This window comes from Myxine glutinosa, chromosome 8 (assembly GCF_964187855.1).
Source record: "Myxine glutinosa chromosome 8, kmMyxGlut1.1, whole genome shotgun sequence".
Classification (NCBI taxonomy): Eukaryota; Metazoa; Chordata; class Myxini; order Myxiniformes; family Myxinidae; genus Myxine; species Myxine glutinosa.
The window spans coordinates 155,686,324-155,698,145 of NC_136268.1; the positions used below are offsets into that span (position 1 = coordinate 155,686,324).

General features: G+C 44.8%; 1 long non-coding RNA gene across 1 annotated transcript; it reads right to left on the reverse strand.

The window, feature by feature from the left end:
* Window positions 1–6,265: 6,265 nt before the first annotated feature.
* On the reverse strand, window positions 6,266–11,377 carry LOC137432150 (uncharacterized). Its single transcript, XR_010985443.1, has 2 exons — window positions 11,252–11,377; window positions 6,266–6,618 (listed from the first exon to the last, which is right to left on the reverse strand). It is a non-coding gene; the product is annotated as an uncharacterized LOC137432150 (long non-coding RNA).
* Between the last annotated feature and the right edge of the window lie 445 nt (window positions 11,378–11,822).

Sequence of the window (11,822 nt, forward strand, 5' to 3'; positions counted from 1 at the left end):
CGTCGCGATTGATTGGGAAAGAAAGTCTCATTTGGCGCCATTAATTGTTAAAGCATCCTCTGGGTTAGCTGCTCTGTGCCGGCGGTACTGATCATTAGTGAATAAATTATTGGTGCATTGATTAATGGGTTCTTACATCAGCAAAGCACTGGAAGAGCATTTTGGATCCCAAGGAACAGCAGACAGAGAAGGTGTGCATTAGCACAACTCCATTTAACACTCAAAAGCACACTCAGCAATAGGCAAGACTCGGCAATACAATGCGGAACAAACCTGGATTCATTTACCTGGGGCTCAAATCCACTTTGTCGTTGGAAAAACAAATCAGTGACGATTATTGTCCTTGTAAAAATTCTTTTCGTTACAGTCATAGCCAAAAATATTGGCACCTTTGCACTTTTTTCAAATAATGCACCATTTGTTCCAGAAATATGTTGAAATTAAAAAATCTTTTGGTATCCACATTTGTATTTCTTTGATTTTCAGTGGAACAAAACAAAAACAGCTTAAAAAATTACTAAATCTTAGCTTATTCCTCATAGAAATCCTAAAATGGCCCGGACAATATTATTGGCACCTTTTAGAAGTTGTTAGAAATTAATGTATTTCAAGCAGATGATTCTCCTTTACTTTGAATTGAACTCACCTGTGGTGAGTTGCAGGTGCCTGCATTATAAAAAATCACTCATTCAACCTGTTTGAATAAAGAAAAGGAGTCATTCTGCTGTCACTGTGTGTACTGCAATGAGCATGGAGAAAATAGACAACCAGAGAATTTTCTGAGGAGGTCAGACACAAGATTGTAGCCAAGCATGGACAATCAAGGCTACAAGTCTGTCTCCAGAGACCTTGATGTTCCTGTGTCCACCTTATGCAATGTTATCAGGAAGGTCAAGGCCCATGGCACTGTAGCCAATCTCCCTGGACGTGGCCGCAAGAGAAAACCTGATCGAAGATTGCAGCGAAGGATTGTTCTAATGGTGGAGAAAGCACCACGACCTACTGCCAAACAGATTCAAGCTGATCTTCAGACACTAGGTAACACAGTTTCAACTCGCACCATCCGTGACCAACCCATTAAAAGGGGGTTCAATGGTAGGAGACCCAAGAGGACCCCACTGCTAAGAAAGCCTGACTGGAGTTTTCCAAAATACACCTGAACAAGCCAAAATCCTTCTGCGATAATGTCCTGTGGACAGATGAGACCAAATTAGAGCTTTTTGGTAAAGCACATCATCTCTATGTTTACAGAAAACAAAATGAAGCCTTCAAAGAAAAGAACACATTCCCGACAGTCAAACATGGAGGAGGTTCAGTGATGTTTTGGGGTTTCTGTGCTGCCTCTGGCATTGGGTACCTTGAATGTGTGCATGGCATCATGAAATCAGGAGATTACCAAGGTATTTTCGAGCGCAATGTTCAACCCAGTGTCAGGAAGCTGGGTCTCTGTCGAAGGTCATGGGTCTTGCAGCAGGACAATGAACCCAAACACACTTCAAAAAGCACCCAGGAATGGTTCAAGACAAAACCCTGGACTGTTCTGAAGTTGCCACCAATGAGTGCAGATCTAAATCCCATTGAACACCTGTGGGGAGATCTGAAAACAGCAGTTGGGAGAAGGCACCCTTCAAATCTGGGAGAACTGGAGCAGTTTGCACTAGAAGAGTGACTCAAACTGCCAGTAGAGAGATGTAGGAAGCTCATTCATGGCTATAGGAAGTGCTTGACTGCAGTTATTTTATCCAAAGTCTGTGCTACCAAATATTAAGTATAGCGTGTTAATAATTTTGTCAATAGGTGAGGGCGAGACTACCGGAAGTAAGCTGTAACATGTGCACTTTTGTGGTTTGTTTTCAACGTATCCAATCACGTGACTGTTGTCGCGAAGGGTGCACTAACCGGAAGTTACGTAGTTCCGCGGGCGGCTATACAAACATTTCGTATTATTTTTCATAAAAGTTTATATTGTTAGAAAGAGAATTATTTCTAGCTTGTCAGAAAGTTAAAATTTTAAAGATCAGACAAGAATTAAGTGAGTTATGATCAAATAACCTACACCGTTTCCATAATTTCTGGCTGTAACACGTGCCCTTTTGTGGTTTTTCTTCAACGTATCCAATCACGTGACTGTTGTCGAGAAGGGTGCACTAACCGGAAGTTACGTAGTTCTGCGGGCGCCTGTGCCATTGATTTGTATTTTCTGATTTAAAAGGATATATTAAGTTCTGAATTTAAAAAAAGGTTCTGTAATATCAACAATGAAATAAAGAATTGTGGACACCAAATACTTTAATAAATTTCAACTTATTTTTACAGGAAATTGTGAGTTTTTTTTTTTAAAGTTCAAGAGTGCCAGTATTTTTGGCCACGACTGTATATATTTAATTTTTAAGCAAAAACGATGGCACCTAAGTGGAATTTGTTTTGAAAGCCATTAATTAGATGTGTTGGCCGATGTATATTCCAAGTTTCATCTCGTTTCAATGTATAAACCTTTGAGATATGAGCGCTAACACATTTTTGGTGGACAAATGGATGGACGGACGGACGGACGGGATGGATGGATGGACGGACGGACACCAACATGAATTTGAGGTTTTTCTCAACATCACTCAAGAATGCGGAAACGGACGTTACTGAAATTTGGAACATATTACCTCGATGTACAAAGTATTTACTTCTGAAATTTGGAACATATTACCTCGATGTACAAAGTATTTACTTCTGAAATTTGGAACATATTATGACGAATTATAATAATTGTACATATTTGCATGATGGTTAAGGGGAGTAGCATGTTAAGGAGAACAGGTAAGTAGTTCCGGCTCACTTCCCACAGCCCTCCTGATTTACTTCATAGGCTAATTAAGTGTGAGACAGTAAGTGTTAAGACTGGAATGGTAGCGCCTGCAGTGAACCTAGCAGGAGCTATGGTTCCAGGGGGTGGGGGGGGGGGGGGGCGGGAGCTGTGTTATGTCAGGGGGGTAGAGTGATATATAGTCAGATAGATCTGAATAGGTATCATGCTTCGACTGTCGCGATAGGGAATCTACCTTGTAATAAGTTCTATGTTTAGCCCGGGATGTCGGTATAAGCTGTATTGGTGTCCCCACCACGAGGGAGCGCGGCGTGCTAAGTAGTACAGGGATTATGGATAAGATTCCTTTGTTCGTCATCTCCTCTGTTGTCAAACCTGTGTCCCTTATGGCAACGCACTCATTTAAACACTTAGATAGGTCCTTAGTGCACTCATTAAATAATCCCCCTCCCTTACCACAACGACTTTGGGAAACAGGCAGGCAGCCAGGCCAGGGCACCGCCGATGGGGCCGCAGCCAGCCACACCACCAACTGGCCTCGCAACCACCCTCGTGGCAGGCTATAGCCACGCCCAGTGAACGTGTGATTGGTTGGAGCGGGAGGCACTCGACAAATGGAAGAAAGCCAGCGAGTGCGAACGTTCTGGAAGACGAGGGTCTTTAGATGTCTCCCAGTCCCTGTCGCTGAAAAGCATCTCCATAGCATGATGCTGCCACCACGACCAGAATATTTTGCCTCTTGCTCTGAGTCTTTCACATGCCTTTTTGTAAACTCCAGGTGTGCTGTCATTTGCCTTTTTCTCAGGAGTGGCTTCCGTCTGACCACTCTCCCATAAAGCCTAGATTTGTGAAGTGCTGCAGAGACCTTTGTCCTTCCGGCACGTTCTCCCATCTCAGCCAAGGAGCTGTGTGGTTTTGTCAGAGAGGTCATTGGGATCTTGACCACTTCCCTGACAAGGGGTTCTTCTTGCCCGGTTGCTCAGTTTGGTTGGTCGGCCATCTCTAGGAAAAGTATGGGTAGTTCAATAATCTTTCCATTTCCTAATAATGGAGCTCACTGTGCTCTTGGGACCTTTCAACATGAGAAATTGTTTTATTCCCTTCCCCAGATCTATCTCTCCTCACAATTCTATCTCTGAGTTCTACGCACAGTTCCTTGGACTACATGGTAGGGTTTCTGGTCTGACATGCTTTGTCAACTATGGGACCTTATACGGAAAGGTGTGTTTCTTTCTAAATCATGTCCAAGCAATTGAATGTGCCACTGGTGGACTCCAATCAAGTTGTAGAGACATCTCAAGGATGATCAAAGGAAATTTGATGTACTTGAGCTCAATTTGGAGTGTCATAGCAAAGGGGTTGAATATTTATTGAATCAAGACATTTCAGCTTTTCATTTGTAATTAATTTGGTTAAAAAAAAAGCTAAAGAAAAATTCCACTTTGACATTATTGGGTATTAAATGTAGATCAGTGACAAAAAAAATCTCAATTTAATCCATTTTTATTTCGGCTGTAACACAACAAAATGTGAAAAAGTCAGCGGGTGTGAATACTTATTGAAGACACTGTACAGGGTTTGCCCACACTCGGAATAGGATTGCTCGGCCAACTGCTCGGTCATGTGATCACCGATACATTGGCATTAAGCCGGCCATCTGTAAGGTGACTGTTTCAATGTTTTGCAGGTCCTCACACTTCTTATTCACAGTTTCGGAGGGAGAGGTAAATGCGATGTGCTGAGACATGATAATTTCACGTGTACATCGCTGATAAAGATCTCCAGCTTGTTGAAGTTCTTCAGCAGTGTATACACCTCCTTATCATACAGAGTTAACTCAAATCGAAGTGGCACGTGTCGGCCCACATGCGGAATATGACGCAGTCATGTCAGCCAACTGTTTGAGAAGTGTGAAGACAATGTAAGTTACATCCATTGTGTAAGTGAGACAAGTTTCCGACCGGTGAAGCCCTGAGTCACAGTGAAAGCGGACAGTGGGTATTAACATATGCTGGCGATTGCTTTGTGATTTCCATGACAATTCAAAGGCAGAGGCTGGCAATTAGTAATCTCTCTTAATGCGACAAATGAGTGCACAGAATGACCTCAGACGGACGAGGAGCGAGCTTCGTGCTTTTCAATTACTGCAATGGGCGTCTGGCAGGGCAATGAGAGAGACCCAGGTGCAGGAAGCTGTTGCTGACGTTTGGGCAAAAGAGTGTGCGTATGTGTGGGATGTACAACAATTACGTACTGAAAATTCATTAAATTCACGTTCAAGTAAATGGAACGTGGTTCGTTTAAAACTGTGCATCAATAATGTCAAACATACGGCTCATTGAGTGTATTTATAAGTCTTAATTTTCCATCCTCAAGTATTTATTTCGACGCTCCATTGATTAATTGTCGAAGCTTAACGGCATCGTTAAGATACCATCTGTCCGCAATGATATATCATGGTATATAATCAAAGCCTTAACCGCACACCAGGCTATATAAACAAAGACAAGACTATATTTCATGGTATATTAATCAAAGCCTTAACCGCACACCAGGCTATATAAACAAAGACAAGACTATATTTCATGGTATATAATCAAAGCCATGACTACATATCATGGTATATAAACAAAGCCATAACCGCACACCAGGCTACATAAACAAAGACATGACTACATTTCATGGTATATAAACAAAGACATGACTATATGTCATGGTATATAATCAAAGCCTTAACCACACACCAGGCTACATAAACAAAGACATGACTATTTTTCATGGTATAAAAACAAAGACATGACTATATATCATGGTATATAATTAATCAAAGCCTTAACCCCACACCATGCTACACAAACAAATCCATGACTATATTTCATGGTATATAAACAAACACATGACAATATTTCATGGTATAAAAACAACGCCTTAACCGCACACTAGGCGGCCATATAAACAAATCCATGACTATATTTCATGGTATATAAACAAAGACATGACTATAAATTATGGTATATAATCAAAGCATTAACCACACACCAGGCTACATAAACAAAGACATGACTATTTCATGGTATATAAACAAAGCCATGTCTACATATCATGGTATATACACAAAGACATGATAATACTGTGTGTGTATATATGTATGCATGTATATATATATATGTATATATGTATATATATATATATATATATGTATATATATATATATGTATATATATATATATATATATATATATATATATATATATATATATATATATATATATTGTTACGGGTCGCGGACAAGATGTTACTTTGGGCCGAGCGGATGGTCAACCGCGACCGTTACAGGATCCCCGATTAGCCCGACTCCCCCAAACGTTGACCAAATCGCGCCACAGGTATTCAATTTGGAAACCTCTAAAGCGACCGAAAGAGAAGGAAGAGAGGAGGAAGACAGAGTACAGAGGAAGAACAGATTTATTATACACACACAAGCAAAAAGGAGCAATCAAGTTATTTACAAGCAATGGATGGAAGAAGCAGGTGACACAGGGAAATCATTAGCTTATACTATGCAGTTTACTTATAAACCCCAGGACAACATTCAAGACAGACGACGTTCACACTTACACGGGGGAAATTGCAGGCAGGTATGGCTTGAGGATGGATGGTTGTTTTGGGAGGCAATGGAGGGTCCAGCATGGATTGCTGCCTGGCGCGCCCTTTTCGTGGCCTGCGTCCCCTTAGCTGCAGCGCAGCTGGTCGCACGATGGCTCGCAGGCTCGGTCACACCTGCTCGTTCAGGCGTCCTCCTTCTCCCCAGCAACAACGATCGACAGCAAGCAAGAGGACGGGGTCAGAGCAAGAGCACGGAGTGCGTCCCGCGGCGGTTTATATTGGTTTCTCACCGAACCTTCGCGCACTTTCTCGGGGGTTCCCGCTCCGCCCTCTCTTAGCCAAACCCCTTTTTCTGGATTGGATGAGCGGGGCCGACTTACTCCTCCCCCCTATGACGAGGGGGGCGACCCGTCTTCTCTAGCCACTCCCCTTGTTCATAATGGCCGCAAATGTCGAAAACCGGTCAGCAGCTGCAGGTAATGCGCCGTCACGTTGCACAGCAGTTCAGTACTGCAATAAACGGTTGCTGTCAAAGCTCAAGTGGGGGAATCCCTGGCACTTGAGCTGCCATGGATCATCGGAGGGGCCTACGCTTATTTCATTTGATGCAATGCAGAGTCAATCTAGTGGGAAACACATATTTAGCCTACATAGAATAAGGAAATAAGCTATTTAAAAAGATATATCGTGGCCTGTCTGTAGGTTCATGGAATTAACTAGGGGGACGTCTTTCGATCTTATTTACTCTACGAGGTCCCCATTGGCTAAACTCTACGAGGTCCCCATAAGATTTATTCTTTGGTCCCCATTGGCTAAACATCAAGCAGAGCCGCCAATCCAGATTTCGGACGTATTTACCTCTTATGAGGTGCCTTTTTTAGAATAAAAAAAGGTAAAAAATCAAACATTTAAACAGCCTTGGACGTGCACCTTGACCCCATGGCCAAGGCACACAGTCTATCAAGGCTTTCCCATTAGCATACACATGCACCTCAACCCAAAGGCTGAAGCACATGGTCAATCAAAACACATGCATCCTGACCCCGAAGGGCGAGAATGCATGGTCATACAATTGGACCACTCCTCCATAGGAGTGAGTCCCCATGACTTCAACATCATGCCATTCCGACGAGGGCTTATTAACTGTTATGAGGCTACAGCTAAGGCCTGCCTTTTTTACTATGAAAAACGGTAAAAAGTCAAACATTTGAACAGCCTTGGACGTGCACCTTGACCCCATGGCCAAGGCACAACGTCAACAAGGCTGTCCCAATAACATTACACATGCGCCTCAACCCCAAGGCTGAAGCACATGGTCATTCAAAACATGCATCATGCCCCCAAAGGGCCACAATGCATGGTCATACAATAGGACCACTCCTCCTCCTCTAAATAGGAGTAAGACCCCGTGATCCACTGACAGGGCATTACTCCTGCCAGGTACGATTTGCAGGCTTATTAACTGTTATGAGGCCAGAGTTAAGGCCTGCCTTTTTTACTGTGAAAAAAGGTAAAAAGTCTAACATTTGAACAGCCTCGGACGTGCACCTTGACCCCATGGCCAAGGCACAACGTCAACAAGGCTGTCCCAATAACATTACACATGCGCCTCAACCCCAAGGCTGAAGCACATGGTCATTCAAACACATGCATCATGCCCCCGAAGGGCCACAATGCATGGTCATACAATTGGGACCACTCCTCTTAATAGGAGTAAGACCCCTTAATCCACTGACAGGGCATTACTCCTGCCAGGTACGATTTACAGGCCTACCAGCGCTTTTAGGGCCCGTGCTAGGGCCTGCCTTTTTTACAATGAAAAAAGGTAAAAAGTCAAACATTTGAACAGCCTTGGACGTGCACCTTGACCCCATGGCCAAGGAACAACGTCAACAAGGCTGTCCCAATAACAATACACATGTGCCACAACCCCAAGGCTGAAGCACATGGTCATTCAAACACATGCATCATGACCCCGAAGGGCCACAATGCATGGTCATACAATTGGGACCACTCCTCTCAATAGGAGTAAGACCCTTTGATCCACTGACAGGGTATTACTCCTGCCAGGTTTGTCAGCACCAAGCAGAATTTCTCCTGCCAGGTACGATTTGCAGGTCTACCAGCCCTGTTTTGGGGCCACAGGGAAGGCCTGCCTTTTTTGCAATGACAAAAAGGTAAAAAGTCAAACATTTGAACAGCCTTGGACGTGCACCTTGACCCCATGGTCAAGGCACAACGTCAACAAGGCTGTCCCAATAACATTACACATGCGCCTCAACCCCAAGGGGGAAGCACATGGTCATTCAAACGCATGCATCATGCCCCCGAGGGGCCACAATGCATGGTCAAACAATTGGGACCACTCCTCTTAATAGGAGTAAGACCCCTTGATCCACCGACAGGGCATTACTCCTGCCAGGTCCGATATGCATGCAGGTCTACCAGCGCTTTTAGGGCCTGCGCAAGGCCTGCCTTTTTTGCTTGTGAAAAAAGGTAAAAAGTCAAACATTTGAACAGCCTCGGACGTGCACCTTGTCCCCATGGACAAGGCACAACGTCAACAAGGCTGTCCCCATAACAATACACATGCGCATCAACCCCAAGGGGGAAGCACATGGTCATTCAAACTCATGCATCATGCCCCCGAAGGGCCACAATGCATGGTCATAAAATTGGGACCACTCCTCTTAATAGGAGTAAGACCCCTTGATCCACCGACAGGGCATTACTCCTGCCAGGTCCGATTTGCATGCAGGTCTACCAGCGCTTTTAGGGCCTGCGCAAGGCCTGCCTTTTTTGCTTGTGAAAAAAGGTAAAAAGTCAAACATTTGAACAGCCTCGGACGTGCACCTTGACCCCATGGCCAAGGCACAACGTCAACAAGGCTGTCCCCATAACAATACACATGCGCCTCAACCCCGAGGGGGAGGCACATGGTCATTCAAACTCATGCATAATGCCCCCGAAGGGCCACAATGCATGGTCATACAATTGGGACCACTCCTCTTAATAGGAGTAAGACCCCTTGATCCACCGACAGGGCATTACTCCTGCCAGGTCCGATTTGCATGCAGGTCTACCAGCGCTTTTAGGGCCTGCGCAAGGCCTGCCTTTTTTGCTTGTGAAAAAAGGTAAAAAGTCAAACATTTGAACAGCCTTGGATGTGCACCTTGACCCCATGGCCAAGGCACAACGTCAACAAGGCTGTCCCCATAACAATACACATTCGCCTCAACCCCAAGGGGGAAGCACATGGTCATTCAAACTCATGCATCATGCCCCCGGAGGGCCACAATGCATGGTCATACAATTGGGACCACTCCTCTTAATAGGAGTAAGACCCCTTGATCCACCGACAGGGCATTACTCCTGCCAGGTCCGATTTGCATGCAGGTCTACCAGCCTATTTTGGGGCCACAGGAAAGGCCTGCCTTTTTTGCTTGTGAAAAAAGGTAAAAAGTCAAACATTTGAACAGCCTTGGACGTGCACCTTGACCCCATGGCCAAGGCACAACGTCAACAAGGCTGTCCCAGTGTCCCAATAACATTACACATGCACCTCAACCCCAAGGGGGAAGCACATGGTCATTCAAACTCATGCATCATGCCCCCGGAGGGCCACAATGCATGGTCATACAATTGGGACCACTCCTCTTAATAGGAGTAAGACCCCTTAATCTTCCAGCAGGGCATTACTCCTGCCAGGTCCGATTTGCATGCAGGTCTACCGCCCCTCGTCAGGATGGCACACTGCAAAAAATCTAGCCAATGAGGACCAAACTCGTCTATTAAGTTGATCAAGACACCTCCTCGCTTTAATGGCTAGCTTCAATATATATATATATATATATATATATATATATATATATATATGTGGTTTTGCAATAAAGGCAAACACACTATAGTTAATTACACGACAACATGTAGCCTGCAGTCGTTAGTTATTTCTTATTAAATGTAAAGATTAGCTCCCCTCCCAATGTTTAGTAATCCACACCAATATGCATTGAGTTAGGCAGGATTCCAACCCCCTCGTAATGGTGAACAAAGACGTTGGTTCATGTGCAGGGAGGCGTGGCTAACAGAAAAGCCCACGTCACCAGCAGGCGACCAATGAGGGGTCGTAGACACAATGGTGGGTTGTAAAACCTCCCCAAATGAAAGAGGGAAGGAGGAATGAAACCTTCCTAGTGAGAGGCAGGGCACGTGACCAACCTCGGCCAATGGGAGGCCGTGGAACATTCTTGAAGGACATTCGACCCGTTAAAGGTCCGTGCCCATCGTCATTCGAGCTCTCGACGTTCATCTTGAAGCTGCCTGTCTGACGTGCTGGTTTGTCCTTTCTGCACTGAAATTCATCCATCCTGAATCATCGTTTGTGCGGACTTCGAAGCGTCGCTTCGTCCTTCGGACCTTCCTTCATCCAAGCTGCATGTCCGGACCAAACCGAGTTGTGCGCACTGTGCACAACCCCTTGCCGCCACCTTCGAGTCCGCGTCAGCACATCAATTGGTACGAGGTTAACCTGTGTGTTTCATTCCCAGTGTGTGTGTGTGTGTGTGTGCAAGGCACCTGTCGGGATCTAGGCTAGGTAAGAATTGATAAGCCTGCCTCCCATCTCTTTTTCTGTGCCTTGTAAATAAAAGGCTGTACATTTTGTTATTTTCAAACCTGTTCGTATCGTTCTTTTCTCCATTGGCCTGGCAAAGCCGAAACCGAATTTGACTTGAATTAGGCCCATAAATCACGCAAGATAACGCCGCAACCCACACCGTGTGATCCGCTCGGCACACCATAAGGTGTGGGAACGCGAGGGTTCAATACCTGGTCTTTCTGGCCGCGTGTCTTTGAAGCTCTTTGGGTTTGGTGACCAGTAACCCTTCGGCACGTGCATGGGAGACTGGTGACTGAAGCTTCATCGCTGCCGACGGCCCAGTGGCCTCGGAGTCTGAGGGGAAACGGTGTCATAACCTTCCTCCCCTCCCCCCCCTCCCCCCCCCCCCCCCTTAGTACATTGACAGACCCGGGATCCACAACAATATATATATTACACCTTCGGCATATAAACGTCATTATGCCTTTCATCTTCTGCTCTGGGAGTTTCTTTCTTTCACATCCATAATGTGTAATACTCCAAACAAATGATTCACTCGCCCTTTTTCAGATCTATTCCAATACGTTGAGACTTCCAAACAGCAGACAAATCACTAACTACACCTTGAGTCAGAGCAAGTCTGATCATAATCTCTATGGACATAGGTTCAGTTGATGAAATTACTGAACCAGGATTTTAAAAACGCTCCTCTGGGGTCAGTATTAACGGGCCATTATGCACGTTTTCTCCATTTACACCATTCCAAACCATGACTCGAGTCTTGTCCTCATTTACTATGCA